At 43.2% G+C, this 9,358-nt stretch overlaps 1 protein-coding gene across 1 annotated transcript in view; it reads right to left on the bottom strand.

Annotated features, from left to right (window-relative positions):
- rnf152 (ring finger protein 152) overlaps window positions 1–9,358 on the bottom strand; it is a 37,271-nt gene that overhangs the window by 27,109 nt on the left and 804 nt on the right. The window lies entirely within an intron of this gene.

Here is a 9,358-nt window from a genome sequence, read left to right on the forward strand (position 1 = left end):
GAGAGGAGACAGCAGCAGTTTATCACATGTGACCAACAAGCAGAACAGAACATCTGTGTTATTAAGTGTCTTTATTCTCACAATATCATCAAAAAGAACCAATAAGAGTGTCAATAAGGAACCGAACTGATAAGCAGAATCGATAAGGGTACTCGTATCAATAAAATCCTAACGATACCCGTCCTTAGGCTCAACCAAGACATTTTTTTAAGCTTTCAAACTTGATCCCCAAGTCACATCTGAGGGTAAAATGAAGACGCGTGGACAGCGACAAAAAAAAGGCATCAAGACGAGAAGATAAAATAAATAACTAACTAGTGGATTCATCCGTCAGAGCCTTCATGCAATCGTTAAGCCACCGTATGCTGCTGCTCTTCTCCTCATGTAGAGCGGTTGTCCCGGACTCTGTCGTGTCGCTGTAATAAATAATGAAGGCATGTGCGAGAGGCGGAGAGGCAGACAGCCCCAGATGTTTGAATGAAAGAAAAGTGGGTCAGGTGTCTGGCGGATGCCAAACCACACGGCTGCATGGCAAGGGAGCCGCCGGCGACGAATATTCAGGCGACTCGGGGGAAACGGCAGTGAGAGAATAGATGTGCGATTTGTCGGGCTTTAATATATGTAATATATGTAAACGTGGCTGGGGGAGGGGTATCGTTAGGCATACCTGGTGACACGTGACAGTCGTCAACTCCACCTGAGGCGGGCGGTGTGAAGTCCTGTTGGTTTGCAGTTCATCGTCTGCTTTCATTGAAAGGTGAAGAGGTCGGGTGCAGAGCTGTGTCACCTGTAAATGACCCCCGGGGCTCCTTTATGGCTCCGTCAACGCATCATTCATCGCGCTCCACTGGGAGGTTGTGTAGTGTTGGAACCTTCACAGCTCAATGATGATACACAAGCTCACCCATCTATAGCACCACACATCCATCACCCACCATACCTACCCCCCCCCCAGGTCCAGATCTGATCAAAAGTGACACATGAAAAAAATAAACAACAAGCGCTCCGTCAGCCAACGCGGGATCATCATGCAAATCCTGCAGTAAATCGACCATAAAAATTTAAAAAACCACTCGCATCTCGTCAATCATATCTGGGTCATTTAGCGAATCGCGTGCCACGCCCTTCTCAAATTAAGAGCTCCTCATTTACCGGTGTAATGACAACAATTATCACCGCAAAGTTAAAGAGTCTCCTCTGGTCTCTGCTCGCTCATAAAACCCAATTACACACGAGGTTTATGAAGGAAAACATTTATTAACGCCTCTAAAAGGGTTTCGACGTCACATCTGCGGCTTCATGATCGGTTTCATAAGCATAGCGACCCCGACGTGTTTAGTGTCGATGATTTGTCCTGCTCTCCAACACCGCACTGTATGTTTAATAAATACCACAGTAACTTGTGTGTGCATATCGTATTTCCCTGCAAGACCAAATTCTCTTTCGTCTAAGCCATCGTTAGACGATATATAACAAAAACAAAAACTTCTGGAGGTTTTTCTTGCACGTTGCTGCAGGTATTAAGGGTGTAAATCAAGCGTTGCGATACCAGGTGGTTAAGTGATATAAGCACCAACCGAGTGAAGCCGATGCTTCAGGTGTTAAAGCTGAATTCTCTCTAGTGTCCACCAGGGGGCGACTCCTCTGGTTGTATAGAAGTCTATGAGAAAATGACTCTACTTCTCTCTTGATTTATTACCTCAGTAAACATTGTAAACATGAGTTTATGGTCTCAATCTCTAGTTTCAAGTCTTCTTCAATACAGCATGATGTTCATTTAGTACATTATGGTCCATTTAGAGTCAAACAGACCATAAAGCAGGGGATGCTTTAGGGCGGGGCTACACGGTGATTGACAGGTTACCAGAGACGTATACGGCGTCTCTACGTCACTCCTCCTCAGTCCAGATATGATCACTTCCTGTTCACTGGTTGCAAGAAAACCAAGATGGCGACGGCCAAATCGCTTCGACACATCAGTCCACAAACCAACGGGTGACCTCACGATGACTACGTAATTTTCTTACATACAGTCTATGCACTCAACATAATCAGTTACATTTATATCAACTCACAAAAGAACTATTTTACTACTGAGCTCTGGAAGTTTGAATAGTGTCTCATTGGAACCAGTGAGGAAGCTGAATTAATCAAGCTCCAGAAATGAAAGCAGCTCTGATCAGACAATCAGAAATCTGGCCTTCTGATCTAAGTGATTGAAACAATTCTCTTTGCCACAAGGCACATTAATTAACAATCAAAAAAGTTTAATTTCAAGTGTTTTTCAAATGATCGTTCTTAGAAAATCAAGGTCAGGAGCAGAGTGTGTTTTGTGTTATTTATGACAGTGAACTACTTCTCCACATGGATCCATCTGCAGCTTGAATGCAAGGAGCTCCGTTCTGAAATGAAACATAAAAGTAGAAGCTCCGTCTACGTGATCCCTCTGAACCTCTGGAGGCGTCTTTGTCGCCGAGGTCGATGGATTTTCAGGTGCGTTGGAGGAACATAAAAACAATATAAAAACCCGGAGCACTCAGGTGTGATGGCACCTTGGGGAGGGGGGGGGGGATGTATGACCCAATGACGCATGTCTGACACCAGACTGCAGGTGACTCAGAGGAGCAGAGACCTTCATCCTGGAAGGCTGGAACATGTTTCATGCACACTCGTCTGCACACAGAAGCATGCACCGAGGTGCTTATTCCCTGCAGATGGATCCGTTAATGGAGAGAGCTGCATTAGCCGTGTACAGATGAGAAACACTGGAGCATGTCTTATTTTTTAAAAGAATCTTCCCCATCTGTTGGTCTTCTTGCAGCTGCAAGTACATATCGTGCCACACACAGATGGCACGAACACGGACTGATTTCAAGAGGCCCGCAGCAATCGTCTTTGACATAATTGCATGCTCGCGCAATGACGCTGGAGACCTTTACAAAATAACTTCTGTCACGATTAAACCTCTAAATATTTCTATTATAGGTCTAATGCACAGAGGAAGCGCGTTGGACTAGAGGAAGTAGACGTTTGGACACGTCAAAGCAGGAAAACCACAGGTGGAACTACCGCCATCGATAGCGGCTGCATTTCATTCAGCTTTGTAAGGGCCTTGGTTTTGTGCATGCAGATTTGGAATGTTTATCACAGAAAACAAGCGCTATGAAGACGTCACCTATCGTATCCTTTAACATTTTTGTCACTTTCTAGACAAACCAATTAACTGATCGATTAGAAAGAACTAATCCACAGATCAAAAATAACACAATTGTTAGTTGCAGCCTTGTCCATGCTGTTAGTTACACCTGTGCTTTAGTCTTTACAAGAAGTCAAATGTCATTTCTGCCCACACACCATTGACATACATCCAATATGGCTACAGGAGTAAAATCACTCTAATTTCAACAGATTCAGAACTCTGAGACATGAATTAATTAACGGATCGTGTAAACTGCAGAAACATTCTGTCAGCGTCGAGTTTCGGAAGTGAAACCGCGCTCTGCAGATCCAACTTTTCTTCTTCTCATTGACTTAATGGATTGTGAAAGGAAGGTAAATGATTTCCCTCTGACAAAAGAGGATGCATTACCCTTCACCATTCGTCACCGTTTACGATCCATCCTGCGAGCGGATAATAACGACATCTATCATCTCGGGAGACACCCGCAAAACAACGGGAACACCGGGGGAGAGGGTGATCGATTCCAATTGGATCCTTTTCAGGAATCCTGGACAGGAGGAGGCAGCGAGCGGAGCCAGATGCCACAGGTTCATAACCCCCCCCCCCCCCCCCCCAAAAAAAAAACCTACTTTAAATACCGTCATTAAGGATAGATGGACGAGTCAGCAAGTGTATCAACACGCCTGTTTGTATGCACGCAAACCTCATTTCAGATACAGCGGCTAAGCAAATGGAGTGTCAGAGAAACACGGCGGTATCGGCACACAAGCCTGCTGCAGAAAGAAACAACTAAAAAACACAAGAAGTGCATTAAATTACATGTCTCCTGAAGTGTGCAATTATCTGAGAGCAGCTCAGTTTGTGGGATAACCTTGGAGATCTAACGCCGCCAGTTACTTCTATCGTCTTCCCCTCAATAGCCACTTTAAACCTCATCCGCTTCTCATCTCTTCCGTTTATTTTTATTTATGGCAAATTAAATTTACCCAAGCAACGCAGCCCAGTATTTCAGTCTGCTCATCCTCCTCCTGCTGAGGAGGAAGCCCCGCTGGCAGATGTGGAGACCTTACCTCATTACAGAAGGTCAACGCCGGCACACAACTCTCTCTCTCTCAGGAGGGGATCATGTGACATTTATCTTATTATGAATAAAAGTGCGCAGAGACATGAGGGAGGAGAGAGGAAGGTCTTAGTGAAATATACGTCAATATACAATATATCCCCGAGAAGGAGACGAATGTAAATCTGGCACTGCAACTACTTTAATGTTTGTGGGACGCAGTTCAGTCTTACTGCTAGTCATCTCTGAAGTTTTTATGTCATTTTTTATATATGAATTGTTGACACAAATGTGTTTTTTGCTCCTAATTGGGCAGATGAAATAACTAAATACCCTAAAAACGTTTTTACATATACTTCAATGTTAACGAAGGTTGCATCGAGCTGCATTATGATGCATTCAGGCTACATTCGGTAAAAATTAGTATTAGGCAAGTAATAAGTACATGATGACGTTATCCTGACGTGTTCAAATGTAATCTTGTAAAATTGAGTTTTTAAGCACCAAACTTGTTTGAAAGAGATGTTTTCACAGCAACATAGAAAAGAAACGAGAGCGGGAATTATGACCCGTTGTTTGTTTCAGTCTCATTTTGAAAATATCCTCAGATCTTGAAGTTACTGGTGTTTGATGTTGCATGTATGAAAGTGGCCACACTCATACAGTTAAATAATATACAAACACTATATCAACAACAAGCTACAAACTGAACCTGAGTGGACCTCAGAGACCAAACACAGCGCTCTCTGTGCAGTGTGGATGAGAGGCAACAGATGTTCTTCAGGTACAGACGTCAACAAACCTTTCATGTCTGCCTGAAAGCAGCGTCTAAGTGCTTCCTGTCACTTCCTGTTTTTTTTTCGGTTTCCTAGGCGGTCGCTAGACGCTGACCACTTCCTCCTCCGAGCCTTTATCTCCACACAGAATGGCAACTCGCGCTGCAGATAAAGCGATTGTGAAATTTCCAAAAAAAAAAAAACTTGGCAGGAAGTGCACGCTTTGTTATCAGAGCATCAGCTGTAGCGGAGATGCTCAGAATTAAAGTGAAATACAAAAAACTGATTGCTGCATTTCTGTCGCTCAACTTGCCTCAGAAGACTTCACAACTGGCAGAGTAACAGGACGAAGAGTGAATCATGCATTATGTGGGAAAACTCTGTGTCCCGCATTGAAAAACAACCCGATCCCAGAGCTCAGCTGCTGCGACAATAACAAGAAACCCAAAAGATACCAGCGGGTGGATTCAGAGGAGGGAGGGAGGAGGGAAAAAACTCCTGACACAAATTACACAAGATCCCGTAAAGGCCGCTTCCTCCCAACAGATGGGAACCAATTAGCCACATGACTCCCAGAAAGCACTTGGGCAGCCGCGTGGAGCCGAGATGCAAATGAAGCGGAGGGAAAAGGTGGACGCGGACCTGCCAAACCTGCCAACTGTCTTGGGAGAGGAGAGAAATTAATGGGGGAGACAGCAGAGGTGCAGTTTTGGAAAGTGGAATAAAGTGGGAAACGATGTATGGAGAAGGACCGCAGAGCTGGACTGAAGAGGTTACAGGGAGGAGGTGGGGGGGATATCTGTTGATGGAGAACGTCGTCTCATCCTGCAGGCGGCGGATCCTCCATCAGCCGACACTCAACGCCGGCTCGACACATTCAATCTGAGGCCGACATGAAACCATTGATCTAGTTAATGGACATGTTGTCATGTTTATTTAGGTGAAGCGCTGACTGGGCCCGAGGCTGCTGGCTCTGCAGAAACGTCACCACTTGTAAAAAGTCTTGTTCAGTCGTTTCCGTCACATATCCAAAAGATGTTAAGAAGGATACATGAGGCTAAACGGCAGGATCGCGGTTAAATAGAAGCTTTTCTGAGTTCATAATCAAATCTGTGCATTGAATCTGAATTAGGGATGCACTGATATCGGATATTGGGTCGATATCGACTCAAATAGTTTGATAGGGAATCAGTGACAATAAGGCAAATCAATGCATCTAAATTATGTTAATTTACTATATACATTATATACTGGAATTTAAATTCCTGTTGAAGTTTTGCTGCATTGAAAAAAAAGGTTAACACTTGAATTATAACACCTGATCATTTTGAAGATCTTTTACAGAGTTGCTGGATTTATTATTTTAAGAATAAATAACAATTCAGTGAATTCCCAAAATACCTAAAGCCAAGGTATCGTATCGGTATCTGGACTGATAAACCGTCATCCTCAGCTGCAGCCTACATAGTGTTCCGTGCAAAATATCAGCATGTTAGCATTGTCATGTTAGCATTGTCATTGCTAGCATGTCAGCGTGCTGACATTAGCATTTAGCTCGGCTGCTAGCATGGCTGCAGACTCTTGACATTTGCATGATTAATAATAATTAATCTTGGAAGTACAGTGGTTTTACATTTGTGCAGAATGCACGCTTGAAGACTACATCTACATCTTGTTGTTTGGCCACATCGCTCAGCCGTCCATGACATCATTCAACCTATTTGACAGCATGAAAATCACCAAGGTTTCTAAAAAAAGAATGATCCGAAACCTGCAAAGGACTAAAAAAAAAATGAACAAAATAAGGTGCCTGTTTCAATTTGACACAGAATAAAGCTGCAACGTTTTCAGATGCCAAAACTCCCTACACCACATTTCAAACTTCTCATACTCCTCTAAAGTAAGAGAAAGATATAAAGAGAGAGGCTGGAATAAGATGCCAGTACAAGTTAAGCTCTTCAGGATAAATTTAATTCTGTGAACGTGTCTGAAGCTCCGTGCCTCATCAAATTGAAGGCAATGTTTAACTTCATTCCCTCTGACTGCACACAAGAGCTATCAGGCAGCTGTTAGATAAAGCCCAGTAAATATCGCTAAGTGTAGGTGATATAAGGTGACAAATTCCCCCCCGGAGATTCAGTCGCAGGCTGCAACAGCTATGAATCTGCATAATCTTTCAAGAGAGGAAAATAAAAGCAGGGGTATTGCACTGACCCGTTAACATATGTGCTCTTAATCCGTTATTTCTAACAATATACGGCCAAATGTATGTGGTCGCCCGTACGTTACACCCATATGTGATTGTTGAGCATCTAATTCCCCACATGCAAATGAAAATACTTCGTGATTTTGAGTCTAGTTTGTTATCTTGTTCAAATAACTTGAGCAGATTAAACCAGCTGATGTGAAGTCAGGTAACTATTTAGTTTGCAGCTCCACACCTTTGCTCTTTCTCACATTTGTTCCACGCAAACAGCACAATGCTTCAGTGAGATGCCTCGGCAGCGTTATAGAGCACCGTGAGCAGAACTCTATGAGAGCTTTATTACAGCACTTATTTTGGTTGGAGAATGATGCAACATTGGACTTTGGAAAATGAAGAATGAGGAGCGATAACAGACATAACAGGTTTTATGGGCGAAATCCAGATTCTTCATTCTTAATCTCCAACTGTATAAACACACGAATAACCCCCCCGAGTCAAATCCATCACGTTTCACTTAGAAGTGCAAAGTGCAGTTTGTTTTTACTGCCCGTCTTCTTGCGGCCAAATTCTCTTTTTACCTGGCAGGTTGACAGGTTACCACAACTCCGTCCAATAAACAAGCAACTCGTGTGACCGTTGTTTGGATATAATCGGCCGGCGCACATGTGAACTTTAGTGGGTTTGTGGGCTGATGTTTCAGAGCCTCGAATATGGCGTTTTGGCCGTCGCCATCTTGGCTTTTTTAGCAACCGGTTAACAGGAAGTGACCATATCTGGACTGAGGAGGCGTGACGCAGAGACGCTGTATACGTCTCTGGTAGAGACCTGTCAATCACCGTGTAGCCCCGCCCTAAAGCATCCCCTGCTTTATGGTCTGTTTGACTCTAAATGGACCATAATGTACTAAATGAACATCATGCTGTATTGAAGAAGACTTGAAACTAGAGATTGAGACCATAAACTCATGTTTACAATGTTTACTGAGGTAATAAATCAAGAGAGAAGTAGAGTCATTTTCTCATAGACTTCTATACAACCAGAGGAGTCGCCCCCTGGTGGTCACTAGAGAGAATGCAGCTTTAAAACACTTCCACATTGGCTTCACTTTTCAGAACCGTGGGTTGCCAACTATTTTCATTGTCAATTATTATCTAATCTCAACCAATGTCCAAAGAGCACGTTGATCTTGATGTGTGAAATTGGTGGAGTGCCTCTTTAAAGTGGATCCTGCTTTATTATTTAATCTCAAAGTTCAATCTTACAAATATGTCAAAAACTACACAATGCTTGTCAATAAAAGTTGCCATCTACACAGCTGTAAACACACACTCAACACCCACACATACCCCACTTGCCATCTACAGCATGTCATCATCGGTGTGAGACCAAAGAAGCGTGCAGGAAATGGTTTTACAGACGAGGAGGAAGCAGCTCACCAAGCCGTGAAGGTTTACAGGCTGCAGGACAAGAAACCAAACGGACACAAACTCTCATTCTAACACAGTAATCCTGCAGGCAATTAAGTTAGCCCGAGAATGAAGCGTGAGTTGAAACACATCCTAAATGTTGGATGAAGTCCAGCAGCAGCAAATCAGGCGTTTAGAAAAAAAAAGAAAAAGCAGGGGGGATTACAAGGTTTTTTAAATTCATGGAGGAAGAAGATATATATAGAAATGTAATGAGAAAAGAAGAAAGCAGCGTTTTCAGAATGTGACCAAACTTCACATTTATATTACTGGAAATCCTCCTCATGAGACTCCCTTTTCATCAGCATTTCACAAAAGTGAAACAACAATCTCTTTCTTCAAGCAGAACATGAGAACATGGATGCCCTGTGGCTCAGCTGGAGCGCTTATCTATTCAAATTCTGCATCTGAAAACACACACACACACACACACACACACACACACACACAGGAAAAAGGGGAAAACAAGCCACTTACAGATTTCATTATCGCCTCACACTTCCCACACCAGGCTCACAGGAAAGATGCTTTTTGATGAATACAACTTTAAATGCGACACTAAAACACCAGTTTAGAATGGAAGGAGGGGGCCAGAGTGTCTCCAAACCACAAAGGATGAAGACGTGAGGTAAACAATCACTAACAATGGGCCACAATGACAGTAGACCC

Source organism: Anarrhichthys ocellatus, unplaced genomic scaffold, assembly GCF_004355925.1.
Source record: "Anarrhichthys ocellatus isolate YVR2014 unplaced genomic scaffold, GSC_Weel_1.0 scaffold10, whole genome shotgun sequence".
Lineage (NCBI taxonomy): Eukaryota > Metazoa > Chordata > Actinopteri > Perciformes > Anarhichadidae > Anarrhichthys > Anarrhichthys ocellatus.